At 40.4% G+C, this 15,747-nt stretch overlaps 1 protein-coding gene across 1 annotated transcript in view; it reads right to left on the bottom strand.

The window, feature by feature from the left end:
- col9a2 (procollagen, type IX, alpha 2) overlaps nucleotides 1–15,747 on the bottom strand; it is a 153,213-nt gene that overhangs the window by 78,043 nt on the left and 59,423 nt on the right. The gene's annotated exons all lie outside the window — the stretch shown is intronic.

The raw sequence follows: 15,747 nt of genomic DNA, 5'->3' as shown, positions 1-15,747 counted from the left end.
TCTCAAAACACATATCTGCTTATTCAAAGATACTTAAAAAAGAAATACACTGAACAAATATTTAGTTTTTTTACAAATAAATAGCTTAAATAAATAGCTTTTCTGTGTGTGTGACTTCACTGAATCTGTGAAGGACGTACACACGCTCAACTGCCTTTGATTTACTACTCTATTAGGAAATATGCAGGAGCTGTTCAAGACTGTAAAACTACTCAAAGGGATAACAGCGCTGCTACTGTGCGTGGCCATAGCTTAAATATGTGTGCAAATATATGATGCAATCATGCAATAATCTGTCAGGGAAACTACAAATATCATCACAAGTGGATCCAGTATAAAGCTAAGCTATGGATACACAACGCACAGGTCGTGACAATAGACCTGAGCCACGTAACGTGCTGTAGGAGCAGTAAAGCACACCTGACACGCAAACACACTCACATGCTCTGCTTGCATGCAGTGACCCCATTACTAAACAAGTTTATTACGACCTCCAAGGGGCTGGACAGGCGATAGATCACAGCGGGGGGGAGGCCAGGGGTGAATCCATCAAAGCGACTTTAATAAAGACCGCTTGATTTGGCCTGCTGGCTCAACAGATGAAATGGTTGTGTTCAGGTCCAGTGAAGCAGACCAGAGCCTGGGCCGCTCTCTGCTTCTCTATACTTGTCCAAGTCCCTGTTTATTAGATGGGTTATTGTTATTATGAGCAGAGAGACGAGGAGATAGTAACTTTAGAGCGGGTGTTACGGTATTATCAATATTTTGTGACAGTCTGTTCTCACGGTGGTGAAATAAGGATTGTCTAAAAAATCGACTGTTAAAACTAAAAGATTGGACTTTTATCTCTATATTAGCTCCTCAGTCACGGTGTAAACAGTTCTACGGTCTAATACTTAAACTCCTCTGTGGCTCGTCCATCATAACAAACCCATGTTGTTGGGACGAGCATTGCTCAATCCCACAAGACTTGATTTTGATCCTAAGGCTTTCAAAGATACCAAATAAGGGTGTTCAGATGAAGTTGTATTACTCAGTGCAATACATTAATATATATATTTTTGAAAATATGCTTATTCCCTTTCTTACTGAGAGTTAAATGAAAAGAACAATACCACTTACATGTCTGTACAATAAATATATAGGGTAGCTAGAGCCAGCTGGCAAGTAACTTTAGGGCTGTGTATTGGCAAGATATAATATATCTATCACGATACAGAGGTTACGCTTCAATATACTGTCCCTCCAGGTTTTCGCAGGCTTTTTTGGGGGTTTGTTACGGCCTAAAATGCCTGATTTCACGGCAGCTTTTCTAAAAATAAAATTGCAATTCATGTTGCAATGATTTTAAGCGGGGTTTTTTTGCAATAAAATTGCAGGAGCAAGAGAAAATTGCACAAATTAGTTGCATTTTTTTTTGTAAATCACAATATATTGTATAATGCGATATATGCGATACTGTAATCAAGGCGATATATTGTGATTTTTAAAAAAATCTAATTTTAGGAAAACTGACATAGTATAAAGAACAAACCGTATGCAAAAAAATCTGAGTAAAGCAATCAGAACAGTGGGATATGCATTTGCATTCATCACAGATCCTGCAACATCCAACATCATAACACTACTTTTCGTGCAATCTGAGCCATTGTCTGCCACAAATCTTTGCATGTAAACTATTAATTAAAAATCAATACAGTAATTTTGAGAATGGATACAGTATCACAAACATAATATCGCAATACTCAAGTGTATCAATTTTTTCTTACACCCCTAATTAGCTTAGCTTTGCATAGAGACTGGAAACAAGGGGAAACTAAAATCTTTAGTGCAACTGTATGTTGAGACAGAAAGTAAAAAGGAATTTTTTCTACCTTGCGTTATTCATGTTAATTTGACTGCTGGGCAGTTTGTATAGTCTGTGTTTATTCTCCCTGAACTCCAATATACCAACTGTAAAGATGTTTTGTTACCTTTGGACAGAGCCAGACTAGCTGTTTCATCATCTTCTCAGTCTTTATGCTCAGCCAAGATATTAGAGTGGTGTAAACCTTCTCATCTAACTGCTCTCAAGAAAGCGAATAAGCACATCTCCCCAAATGTCTAACTCTTGCTTTCAGGTGGAATTTAAATCCAATATTGTTAACATTAAGGCTTCAGAATGTCCAAAACATAGAAATAGAATACGAGTAGAACGGGCATTACCATTCAAATCAACATAGCAGGATGGTCAGAGCGACTACCAAATTTGTATTTGTACTATTTATTTGTAGCAGTCTTACCTTATTTACATATAAACTGGTTTGCGGCAAGTCGTGGAATCACTCATGCTGGAGTGACGTTTAAAACAACATTGGTGCATTGGTGTCTAGTGTGTGTGTGTGTGTGTGCTAGGGTTGGGCGATATCGACATTTCCCTACTGACGATATTGCTCCAAGAAAAAAGACGATACTTGATATTGTCCAAAACAAAGCTGAAGAGACTCACGTAGATATAAATATCTATGGATTGGAGACGCATACATTGCAATACACAAGTAGCCCCAATGTAAAGACAGTTAGCGCTATTTAACACAATGACATGCTGACATCAATAAATCAGATCAATCAGCTGCTGACTAGTAACTGCCCTCGTACAGTCTCGCCACGTTTATATTTCGTTACCTTTCATTGAGGGCTGACTGCTCGTGGTGAGAGGAGTTTTGGTTGGTTGGCTGCTCTTTGTGGAGGGAGTCGGTGACAGACTTGTGTATTCTGGATGGTGAGTTTTAAGATGGGAGCGGAGATTTGTGGCGTTTCCATCTTTAGTCCCAACTTGTTTATCGCAGTTTTACAAATCACTTTGTTCGTTCATGTTCCCTGGCTCTCCTCTTTTATGTGGTTCAAAACGAAAGAATCGGCAACCCTCAAACAGGTGTGCAGGAGACCAGAGAGAAAGACGTTGTGTGTTCGGCTTTCAGTACTTTTGTAGCTTCTAACTGAATCTCCGACTTCACTGTTTGTACTTTCAAATATCTGTTTTGTTTGACCGTTTTGCTTTTCAGCTGCATAGGAGCCATAGGAGTCATCTCAGGCCCGCCGGGCTTGCAACATACTGGCGTAAACCCTGTATTCAACATAATTGAATATCGTTCTGTTATCGTGGACACGTGAGGACCATTACTGTGGTAAATCAATATTGGGTCTAACGATAATATCGTTATATCGCCCAAGCTTAGTGTGTTGCATTTATTCCCGCCATGCCAGTTGTCACTTTTACAAGTAAGTACTGTAAGAAAAGAAAGTATGAATTGGCTGTAACAGACTTTGATTTGTCTCTGTGACTAACCTCCGCTGCGGCTTAGCAGCAAAGCAACGCACTTTACAGCCCCACTGAAACGTGTTGTCACCATAACAACGTACAACAATCGGCATTTTCTTTTGTACTAGAAGACAGGCTTTTGTTAATTCGTCTAAATAATCAACTCCACTTAATTAATTGCTTTTATTGGCCTTTTCTTGACTGTCTTTGTTACCTGTTTATGTGTCTTTGTCCTCATTTGTTTGTTTTGTTGTGTTTTTAGCTTGACAGCCCCGTGCTTGTCATCGTTACTTCTAATATTGACTGATGTATTTTTTTATTATTGTAAAGCTCTTTGTGATATTGTATCTGTGAAAGTTGCTATACAAATAAACTTTACTAACTTACTTACTAGTCAAATTACCACAGCAACCCAATGATATGACGTCAATGTTCAGTACAAGCTGTTGTTTTGTTGCCTTTGTTTTGCATGCTGTGTCAGCAGTATTGTTTCTGACAAATAGTTATGTCAATAAAGCAACTCAATTCAACTAAACTGAAAGAGACAGAGAGAAAGAAAAATGTGTTTGTGGGCGGACGGGCGGGCCGAGGAGGGGGCGGACATGGGTGTGTCCTCGTACATGTTGACCTGCTATGTATAGCCTATTAACTGATGTGAACAGAGTGTAAGCTGGAGCAGTTTTCTGCTACGCGGGGTGCTTTAAACCTTGCGTGAGAATTTATCATACGACCCAGCCGAGAGACAGATAAATGCAAGAGAGGAGAGAGAGAGAAAAATGTACAGGACTGCAGGAGGGAGAAAGGAGAAAAAACGGGGAGGCAGAGCCAAGTGCTCATAACTCCTTGTCTCTCCCTTCTTCTGCTCCAGTGTCTTTGATTCATAAGGGGGTATGATGGCTGGGCCGGGTGCAGGGGCCAGGTATGGCATCTTGGCAGGAGGAGGGAAAGAGGGAGGGCCGGGGACTGATTTGTAATAGTCGTCCTTGCTTTGTGGTGTACTGTGTCAGCATGCAGCCCATTTAACAGTGGTCATCGAAAAAGCAATACCATCCCTACATCTGCCTGCAATGCATCAGCTCCTATGTCTCTTGAGCTTTTCTTTATAGAAACAAAAAAGCAGCAGTTGTCATGTTTGAAAAGGTGAAGAAAGGAGAGAGGGGGGGGGGAGATGCCACCTCAGGCCACTTGGGGGCACTAGTGGCACAAAGAACCTCTTTACCTTTCTCTCTTCTACTTTTTGTCAAGAGATGTTGATCTGGCTGCCGCTCTCTCTCTCTCTCTCTCTCTCTGTCTTTTCCCTCCACCACAGGTCTGGATTATATAACTATGCATTCATTAACACATCTTCTGCCATGTGCTCCCGTCCCAGCAGATGGTTAACTGAAGGCTACAGAGGACAACCACAAGAGCATCACATTAGAATCTCTTATAAGGAAAAGCACTTTAAATCAATCTGTGACTTTGAAAAGGCTGATGTTCGATAAAGGCGTTTAACTTTTATGCCGCTCTAAAAAAAGAATGGAAAGAAACCTTTTGTTGTCGAGAAAACTTAAATGTAGTCGTGAGAAAATCATAGCCAGCAGCCACATAATGAGGTGTACAGCTGAATAACTTTGGCTGTCTTGTTTTTTGCTTTAAAATAAACACAGCAACTCCTATAGAGATTCAATTATCGGTAAAATGAAACTGGCTCCGGCGGAACTGCCTGTTATATCAGCTTGCAAGCGATCCCACCCTCTGTTTTTTTTTTTTTCCTCTCTCTTCATCTCTATCTTTCCACCAAAAAATGCTCTCACTTCATACCTCCCCTTTTTTTTATGCAAACAGCATGCCCTCCCAGACTGAGTGATGTGTAAATAAGACATAAGGCAGGCAGACAGAGTTGAGAGGCTCAGTCGCTGTTCAACTAAATGTTGGAATGGGCAAAGACGTGAGATTTAAGTCGCTTTGAATATGGTATGATCATTACAGGCGCGTCGGTTCCAGCATCTGACAAACAGACGTCACGCTGGGGGTATTTACGTAGTTTACAGAGGATAGCACAAACAAAACCCTCCTGACAGCAGCAGCGATTCTTTGGGACAAAAAATGCATCATAGACGAAAGAGGTCAGTGGAGAGTGGCAAGATGGGTTCATGCAACAGTGATGTGCAGAGGGAAGTCTCTAAATACCCTAAATGCACATGGTTCTACTGCCTAAAACTACAAGATAAAGCTACCGTGGCCACGTGATCTCCAATAACTGGAAAAAATATCACCTTGTTTATGAAAATCCCATCACAAAGCGCCAACTGAGCATCGTTTGAACTCCACAGTGCACTCACAGGTTTGTTGCTGACCAGGCTCAGCCATTTATCACCGCACTCTACTCGTTTTCAAATAGATGCTTCCGGCGGGATAATGTGCCACCGAATGCATTAATGTGCCCCCGGAAATATTCGCAAGGAACTGTGTGATCATGGGCCAAAAAATCCCTGGGGAAAGTTTCCAGCAGCATCTAGTTGAGTCTTGTGCTTCAAGGAATTCAAGGTAAGAGGCAAAAAAGCAGCCAGAGGTCCTTTAAAAGGAAACGTCTAGTGATATTGTATCATTTTCATAATGTCAATAAATGTCATGCAAAGACTAAAAGCAATAATAAATTGATTTAATTAGTCTGTATATCCAAAACTTGATATCGTTTATTCCTCTGTGCTACAGAGCTCCATTGTTGTCCAAAAACTATTAAAACTCACATCATTGAGCCACACTGTTACGTTGGTTGCGTTTTTTCATTTCACTGAACATAGGCACTGTAGTGTTATTTTTTTAATCAATCCCACATGCATCATTCTGTTGCAGTAAATACTCACTAGGGCACCAAAATCCGCAGTTGAAAGTAGTCGCCAACAAACGCACCATTTACTCCTGTTTGAGTAGCGTTTGCTAAAAAACTAAAGACTACCTTTGTGACCCCAAAGTGTGTATGTCTCGAGTGGAAACGGATGGGCTTGTGGCCGAGAGCTACAAACAGAGTGGGGAAGTTGGAAAGTATTGAGATGGACTGATGGATTGTTGTTTTCAAGTTTTTGTTAATGGGATTTTTTGACAAAACCAAAATACTGAACATAACATACCAGCGTTATCATTTAAGAAGGTAGAGGCACATTTATTGATGTGGAAATCACCAGAGGCCCCACACGGCCACAATCCAATCTTATTGCAATTTTATTCAACAGCGTATTTCAACTGCAATTTAGCAGTTTGTAAACATCTTTTTTTTTTTTTAATAAGATACAGTTTTCACTCTGTTCATCTCAGAGATTTCATTCACAAATCTTGAGGTCAGAGGTCAGAGGTCAAGGGACCCCTTTGTAAATGGCCATGCAAGTTTTTCCTCACCAAAATTTAGTGTAACTTTGGAGCATTTTTAGCATTCTTCTCGTTATGACATGGTTGATACATGGTTTACTTTTAATCGCATCAGGCTGAAGAACGCTTTTGTCCATCAGTCCATCTTGTTGCTAAATAATAATTAATGTGCTGCTAAGGAGATGTAAATCCAGAGGACAGATGGTAATTTTTTAATGGGTTATGTACGAATAATTGTGATGTGTTTTGGTTTTTGTCTGATGGGTCTTACTTGTCTGTCTGTCTATGATAATAGTATGTCTATTGTATGTGTACTTTTTCTCAAACTGAGCTGCCTATGGATGCAAAATGAATTTCAGTGCAAACTGAAAATAAAGTTGTATCGTATAGCAATCGATTCCTTCTACTGTAGTTTCATACGATACCAGTATCTTCACTCTAGCTTTAAGACCGAGTCCACTACAAACTCAGAAAGACAGAATAGCGGCCAGGCCCGCCGGATTGTTAAGAAGTTAATAGTTTATATAATAAAAAGTTGATACTTGACGTCTGTGCATCGATACAATATTGCTACACAATATATCACGATACTATGCTGTATCGATTTTTCCCCCAACCCCAAATTTGTTGCCTCTATTCGGTGCTCAAGTTAGTTTATTTTTCAGCCTTCAGTCATCAGATATTCCTCCCAAAACATATCAGTGCTCTCTTCACCCTTGACTGTGTGTGCGATTTATTTATCAAGACAGAAAGAAATGCAAACTTTAGGTAATAAATCAAATATTCATATGGCGTGTCATCATCTTAATAATAAGTATTTACTACTGAGGGCAAATAAGAGTTATTCAACTCAAGGATATTTGCAGTCATAGCTAGTATAGACTCCTGTATGCTTCTACTAATGTGTGTTTGCATAAGTATACGGTCAAACTATGCGTAAATATTATATATCTATCTATATATGTGTCCATACAGAATGATTATTCTGTGTGGGTGCTCAAGTTTGTGGAAATGGCAGCTTGTCTCTCGGGCGGCGTGTGTCTGGCCAGGTCCTCTAGTATGTGGGCAGAAAACAGAGAAGCTGCTTTCTGGACCCATCACAGCCCTGACAGTGAGAGGAGTCACCGTGGAAAACACGGCGCCGTGAGAGAAATGCTTGCAGAAGGATATAAAGCTTACCTATAACAAAAAAGTTCACAAGCATCGTATACCAAAGGCAGCCCAGTTCCTTTGTACACTACGCTGCTGTTTTATTTAGATTATTATGGCTGGTAATCGTTTCATTAGAGGTTTTTATGTAATTAAGGCAGACTTGAATATGATAATTGTTCCTTTTGTTCTGCAGTAGAAAACTGCTCAAATCTGACTTCTGAGACGGAGCCAGTCCCTCAAACATAAATGGATATCTGACAAATGGGTCTATTTCTGTCTTTCTCTGTTAGGTACCTGGCTAGGCCAACCAGAACAGGTTTCTCTCCTCATAAGCCCAAATGCCAAGAGCTCTGCAATTACTGCTGTAATTGGCTTGAATTGGCCATTAGTACTCAGCTTGAGTCAGAGTCCAAAACACACATCCACAGACAGATGCGAATTCAATCAAACAACCCCAGTCCCTCACTAATGCACTAGCTAGGCCTTTTTTTTTTTTTTTTTTTTTTTAAAACTTCACAGAGATTAAAACGGAGGTTTTCTGTTCTTTTGATCAGTGGAAAAGACCTGCGGAACTAAGTTTAAAAATTATGGATTTTTGTTACATAAGTGGTTAGAAATGCTTTTGGCAAATTTCCAAATGAATTAATGGGCTTGACAATGATCACGGAGGTATGTGTCAAGATGATACAGTGATAGGATGAATGAATGAGACAATGCACATTAAAAGGGAATGAAAATGCCAAATATTTGTTGCCAGTTTTTCGCGTTGAAACCTTCCACACCAAGGTCGACACAATTATTCGCGGTCCGTGCATTAAATCGAAAGTTATAGTTTCGCACCGCTACACAATCATTGACGTTGGCGTTTAGCCTTTCAAAAGCAAAATTTTTACTGCGGTCTAAAAACTATTTCCTCTCCGACTTGCCGGCTGGCACGCACCTGTATTAACGGGGCAGATTAGCAGCGATCTAACAGCACCATAAATTACATCTATATAACCACAGAAAACAAAATCACATTTTCACAATTTTTTAGGGTGATGGCATCTTAAAATATGATGACAAACATTCAAAGCTTCATTCCAAAACCTCAATAGATTTTGCAATGACATCCGAGAAAATCTATGAGATGATCATGTGAGCAAAAGTCAATATTTTATTTATTATTATTTATTATTTATTGGATTTGGTGTGGCTAGGCTCAGAGATAGATGGGTTAGAATTTTTAAATTGAAGTATGATTTATTTGCAGAAATGATTCGCGTTTGGTCTGAAAAGACCTTTAAGAGAAAAAAGTTTTGCAACTATATTTTCAATTGGTATTCAACAATGGCATTGTCAGGTTTATTGTTTTTCTTTTTATTCTATTAAGTCATACTGCCAATTGTCATTATGAGTCCCTGACACTCTTCATCACATCTAATTCTTGAAATCAGTGTTGTTGGGCATGTTGAGTGTCAGTTTGTTGATGCTGGTCAGACATAACAGGTGTCTAAGTTTACACCTGCCAATCATAATAGAACAGGAGTTAATCATCACTCGCTGACACTAAGGCACGACTCTGGCTCTGATTTCATTATGGTAAACAGCTCTGCGTCACATTTTCCATGATCAGAACCTAAAGCTAAGTGCTGCTCCGCAAAAACATGTTCAAGGGCTGTTAAGATGTTTCTATGCTCAGTTCAGTAAATTAGTTCTTGGAATCTTATTTTTCCTCCTGCAGGTTCCAAGAAAATTCAAGTGTTGCTGGCTCAGATGTTGTCGGTTGGTCATGGTAATGACTCATCAAACTCGTAAACAAGAGCTATACTTAGAAAGCCACAGCCAATCCTCTATTACAACTTCAATATTTTGAACCGCACAGTTCAGAAAAATACTTAAAAATGTACAATCTTAAGAGCAAACCAAAGCTCACGACTGAACCTCCCATCACTCAGTCGATATACTCCCAACACACTTCACCGTCCCTTGCTCTTCGAGGTTATGGTTCCATTTAGCAGAATGGCCATTAAGCGTGTGGAAAACAAAAACTAGAAAAGAAGTACGAGTTCACAGAATTCATTTTATGCAACAGTTTCTAAATAAGTGGTTGCCTGTTTGTTCCATGCTTTTTAAGGTTTAAAAACAAACCGCTTACAGCAATGGCTACTGCATAGCATTACAAAGAGATGATACTGTATAGTTCCAAATACCTTTTTTAGAACGATAAGACACAAGGGTACAAGTCCACTCATGCAAAGAACTCAAAACCAGGCACTAGGGTTATTATAGTAAACTAGAAACTGGAAATAAAACAATTTTGTTTTGGTTTTTGCCATTTTCACAGGGATCCCTTGACCTCTGACCTCAAGATATGTGAATAAAATGGGATTTTATGGGTACCCACGAGTCTCCCCTTTACAGACATGCCAACTTTATGATAATCACATGCAGTTTGGGGCAAGTCGTAGTCAAGTCAGCACACTGACTCACTGACAGCTGTTGTTGCCTGTTGGGCTTGAGGTTGCCATGTTATGATTCAAGCATATTGTTTATGCTAAATGCAGTACCTGTGAGGGTTTCTGGACAATATGGGTCATTGCTTTGTGTTGTTAATTGATTTCCAATCATAAATATATACATATATTTGCATAAAGCAGCATATTTGTCCACTCCCATGTTGATAAGAGTATTAAATACTTGACAACTCTCCCTTTAAGGTACAATTTGAACAGATAAAAAAAAATGTGATTAATCACAATAAACCATGGACAATCATGCGATTAATCAGCCCTAATAAAAATGAATATAAATTCATTTCAGTTTTAGTTGATATTCAACTGAAGAGCTGCAGCCTCACCAGTTTGAGACCTGGGGCCACAAACTCATGCATGCATGCATAAATCTCATCAGCGAAACAACTTAAACAAACATGCTATATAATTTAGATTACATCTTTTACCTTATGTCATATCTACCTTATCATATCACCTGCAGCTGGCTCTAGACAACCATGTGTACTTATGGTCTGACTGGTCTCACTGGACATTTTTCTTTTAGTAAATACTAGTTTATGTTGTGGGAATTGTGTATGATTTTCATGGTTTTACACATTTATACATCTGGCCCTTGCAGTTCTGGACCTGCAGTTTGGACCAATCTGTCGGAAAGTTACAGTTTCTGAAATGTTGACTTGTGTTACCTGATTTCTATAAGGGATATAGTTGCATTTCTTCTCATTTTGGACTGCTGTATGTTATATTTCTGTGTTTATAATGTATTCAATTGCATGTATCCGGTTAATACCAGATAATACCAAAAAAAAAATATTGAAATTATTAGTCACTTTTGGCAGGTACATACTAATGAAGAACACTTTTGTTAGTGTGAGCCTAATGAAGGTTGTCATAAACGTACATGTTCCCTACGGTTACAATCTTGCTCATATCATCACAGCAACATTTTCTTACATGAGCGTTTCCTAGACACCAACAATTAAAGTAAATCCTCTTGAGAAAAAAAAAATCTACTCCGTAAAAAAGACACTCTTACAAGACACATTAACAGTGCTGTGTCTCCCTAACCAATCCCAGTACTGATCGTACTGTTCCGGTCTTTTGCCACTGCCCAACAACATATCTGTCGAATCCACTACCACTACATACCGTCAATTTCCTTATAAATTAAAAAAAAAGGGAAAGGAAAGCTCATCCTTGAATAAATTAATCACACATTTCCATAATACTGAGCTGTTCAGTTAAATTCTTGAACTTGACCAAGTCTCTGCTTAAGCTGGGCAGCTGAGAGACAAGACTGCGGTATGTGATTTACAAGTCCTGGGGCTGCTCCGTAGTCAGTTAATAATAGAACAAATCCTGCGACAGTGTGACAGCACCCATTGTGATTTACTGGGATATACACTAGGAGCATGCTCAGATTCAGATACATTCAAATAAAACTCATTTGGATGTAATATATCTCCGGGGTAAAAATCCCATAAGGCCAAGGTGTTAAGACACAAATTCTGTGTCAATGGAGCGGTGCCAAAAAGTGTCACCTGGTGACATTATCAGTCCAGTTCTTGCTATGATTTACAGTTTAGGGAAGACAGCAATCAATGTACATGTTGTAGCACAAAAAATTAAAGGATGGTAAAGAGCTCATGCAATCCATTTCCTCAAGTATCTTAAAATAGCTAAAATACATCTCCTTTTGTCTGTGAAGCCACATGAGCCTCACTTCTTTCTCTCCTTTTTTTCTACCTTTGTTTCTTCATCTTTTTTTCCTCTCCCTATCTGTATGCTCCCTCAGTTTTCTACCACTCTCTTTCTCCCGGCACACAAACAGAAACACACTCCCGTACGCACGGACGCCACGATTCACTACACACTCGCGACTTTTTTTTCGCAGAGCTTTGTAATGGCTTTGATCAATAATTGATCAAGGGAATCTTCTAACAGTTCAAAGAGTGTAAGGAGCGTGTGGAGGCAACCATTTTCACTTTCTCCCAAGATCGGCGCAGAGAGGAGCCCCCAGTCAAAGCAAAGAGACGTAGCCGCAGCCGCCGCGGAGGCAGCCAACACACAGACCGGTTCCACGATAAAAACAACACACAACATATCTCCGCATGTCTGACATTACCTGAAGCTTGAGGACCTGCCAAGTCATGTACATCCAAGCACAGACAGCAGGACCAAGGTAACATGTCACCTACTGAGATCTTAAATGTCATGGCCTCAGGGTTCAACTGCCTTTTGATAGGCAATTTTGCTTGAGAAATCTGTCCGGGTTCAATGGCTTGGCTGTGCCACTGCCACTTGACAGCTCTATTTTCTAGCCCATGAAAAGGACATGTCAGGCTGTCTTGTACAGTTATTGTTTCGATCTTGTGCGCGCATGGATGCAGAAGTGATGTGTGAGGCAGATGACAAAAGTGAAAACCTTTTGATTCTTTACCTCTTGTTTACTCTTTCATCTGCCCATCTTCGGCCAGGCACATAAATGACACTGATTTCCGGCTCTATTTCAGCAAAGACCAGATTTGTTGATGGTTCTAAAGATTATCTTTTCAGATATTCCTGTGGTGTGATGTATGTTAGGAGTGTTTTTTTTTTTTTACAGCTCCCTTTTGGCTATGAAGTCCTTACTGGCTGCACAAATTTCAAATCGCAAACACTAAACATGTTCAATATTTACGATCGGATATCCGGTTGTGTGTGGGGAATCCAGAGGAAAGCCGATGACGCAGCAATTCAGAAAGAACGATAGCCAATTGGGAAGCAAGCTGACTGAAGAGGAAAGTACAACAACAGCCGTCGTGACGGCAACAGCAAATGCAGAACGCGAAGCATAAAGTAGTAGTAAGATGGACTCAGAAGTGGAGGACCGACTTGTTGATTTGTGGCAACAACAGTGTCTCCATGACTTCATCCATATTCTTTTTTCTTTGTGAATTTTCACTAATCACTAATTCTTCCTGCCTGTCGTCTGCCATGTTTGTTTAGGCAAAAGTCACGGTTGATCGTGAGAGATTTTGTGAGATTTTTCGTTTTTTGAGAGTCGAGACTCTTGTTGTTCAGGAATGAAACGCTGGCCCGCACTAAAAGATTTTTAAAATCTTAACAGATGTTGAAAATGTGAGAGGTCCCACACAATTTTAATCCTATGATGTGTGTTGAGCAACAATTTGGCCAAAACAGCACACCACACACACTAATAGATACCATTCATGGACAAGAGACCCTACTAAGAAAAAAAACCCAGAAATCTCACAAAATCTCCCGCGATCAAATGTGACTTTAGTGTAAACAAACTTGTCGGACAACGGGCAAGAAGAATTAGCGATGTTAGTTTTTCCACTACTTCGTACTGAAAAAAGTATGAATGAAGTCGTAAATCGACAAGTTGGTCCTCCATTTCTGAGGTCCATCTTACTACTACTTTTTTCTCACATTTTTCATTAGCCACTGCCGCCATAACGACGGTCATCCTTCCTTCTTCAGTCAGCTTCATTCTCAATTGGCTACCGTTCTTTCCCACATGACTGCGACATCGGCTGTCCTCGGGGCTCCCCACACAAATCAGGATATCCGCATTTGTGTGGCCAGGATGGACAGGAATATCTGGAACGATAATCTTTAGAACCATCAAAAAATCGGGGCTTTGCTGACGATTGTCGGGAGGGGGGGAAATCGGGCACACAATAGGCTCGACTATCATGTAGCGTGTACCCTTTATCAGATAGGATTTAATCTCTTTCTTTTAAATATCTGTCAACTCCTTCAAGTGACTACAAACGGTACCACAAAGTACTACAAAGGGGAACAGATTTGTTGGTATTGGCTAGGTTAGGTTGTATGTGTTGCCGCAATGGAGCCGAGTGTTCAGCCGTCTTCTCTGTAATTCCTCGTGTGTGAATTTGTGCGATTCCAGTGTGTATTCGCTCCTGCTGTCCTGTGTTTTCTCTCGCTAACGCTACCCTGCAGAAAGGATTCCTCTGCATTCCTCTGCCGTCTTCTCCACATGCCCAGCCTCAGGGACTCCTAAGAATAAGGAGAGGATGGAGAAAAAAAAAAAACCTAACTGGAAAGTAGAATACCAAGCAATGTTGTCCAGAAGCTGTTTACTCTGTCTGCAGGCTACATGCTGTGTTTGAGCAAATGTGAACGCGTGAGTGTGTGTGTGTGTGTGTGTGTGGGTGCAGGCTTTTGTGTTTACCTGCTTGTACGAGTACCAGGTGTGCTATCGCAGACTGAGCAAGAGACAATACTTGTCGGCGAGAGGACTAGTGAGAGAGAGAGAGAAAGGAAGAGAGGGGGCGAGAGTTGGCGGAGGGAAGTGAATGAAAAATTCATACGGCTGCAGGTCCCAAAAGCCCTTCTGTCTTTGCCAGGAGTCCTCAGCTTCAAACTGCTGGGCAGGGGCGGAGGGACTGTGCCAAAAAGATGGGCACATACACACACATATATATAAGGACAGTGCCAGAGGAGGTGTTATCTAGGAATCAGGAGTATGCTGAAAGGAGAGTCAACAGCACAACAGGATCCTTTAACAACAACAAGGTGCTCCTGACAGCATCCTAATAGTCCTCTGGATCCTTTTTCTAGTGGCGGACATTACAACCAACTCCTGCAAGTAGGAAGTGTGATGCAATGTTTGTCTCCTAAAAAAACGAATTGCATGTGCCGAAATAAAGTTTATACGATTTTCACCCGTGGCCTTTTTTTTTTTAACACCCTGAAACAGCGTTGCAAAGTGATTTGATGCAAATTAGGCTAAATGAGAAGCTGAGAAAAACTCCCAATGCAGGCGTGCTAAATAAATCAGAAGATAGGGATCTTTGTCATTATAAAGACAAAATCTAGATGCACACCCGTGACATAGCCTTGAGCTGACGAAGAGAAGAAAAAAAAAGATATAGAGAGGAAAAGGGAAAAAAGGGAGTGAGAAGAAGAAGCCTCCTCTTCTTTTACTCACTACTGCAGCGTTGCCATAGTCACCGCTGCATCCTTAGGATGCCAGGGCAGAGCGAGAGTTAGAGGAGGTAGAGCAGAGGAACGTTTAGAGCTCTACCTCTCTCTCTCGCTGTGTGAAAAGTGGGTCAACAAACACACGCGCAGTACCAGTCATTTTCCAAACTGCTCACTTCTAACTCGTCTTGTGTGTTGGGATCAAGCACTGGGTGAGGGTGGGGTCTTGGAAGAAGTCTGGCTTTTCTCCAAGGGCACATGAAAATGAGCAGAGAGGCGAAGATAAACATGGCGTGTTTGACATGGATTGCCCAACGCCTCGGAGATGTGCATCAACAGTAAATCCAATCAGGCTTGTCAACACACTCTGCATGAGAATATTTGAGGAGTTTAATTCACTGTGCTGTACATCCATTTTGGAAAGGAGTCAATACTTTCAGGCCCTCATTCAATGTCATGAAATTATATTTATTATCCTTTTATAAATCAAGGTGCTGT

This window comes from Sebastes fasciatus, chromosome 17 (assembly GCF_043250625.1).
Source record: "Sebastes fasciatus isolate fSebFas1 chromosome 17, fSebFas1.pri, whole genome shotgun sequence".
In the NCBI taxonomy this organism is placed as follows: domain Eukaryota; kingdom Metazoa; phylum Chordata; class Actinopteri; order Perciformes; family Sebastidae; genus Sebastes; species Sebastes fasciatus.
The sequence above is the reverse complement of the archived record's forward strand: the minus strand, read 5'-3'. Positions and strand labels throughout refer to the sequence as shown.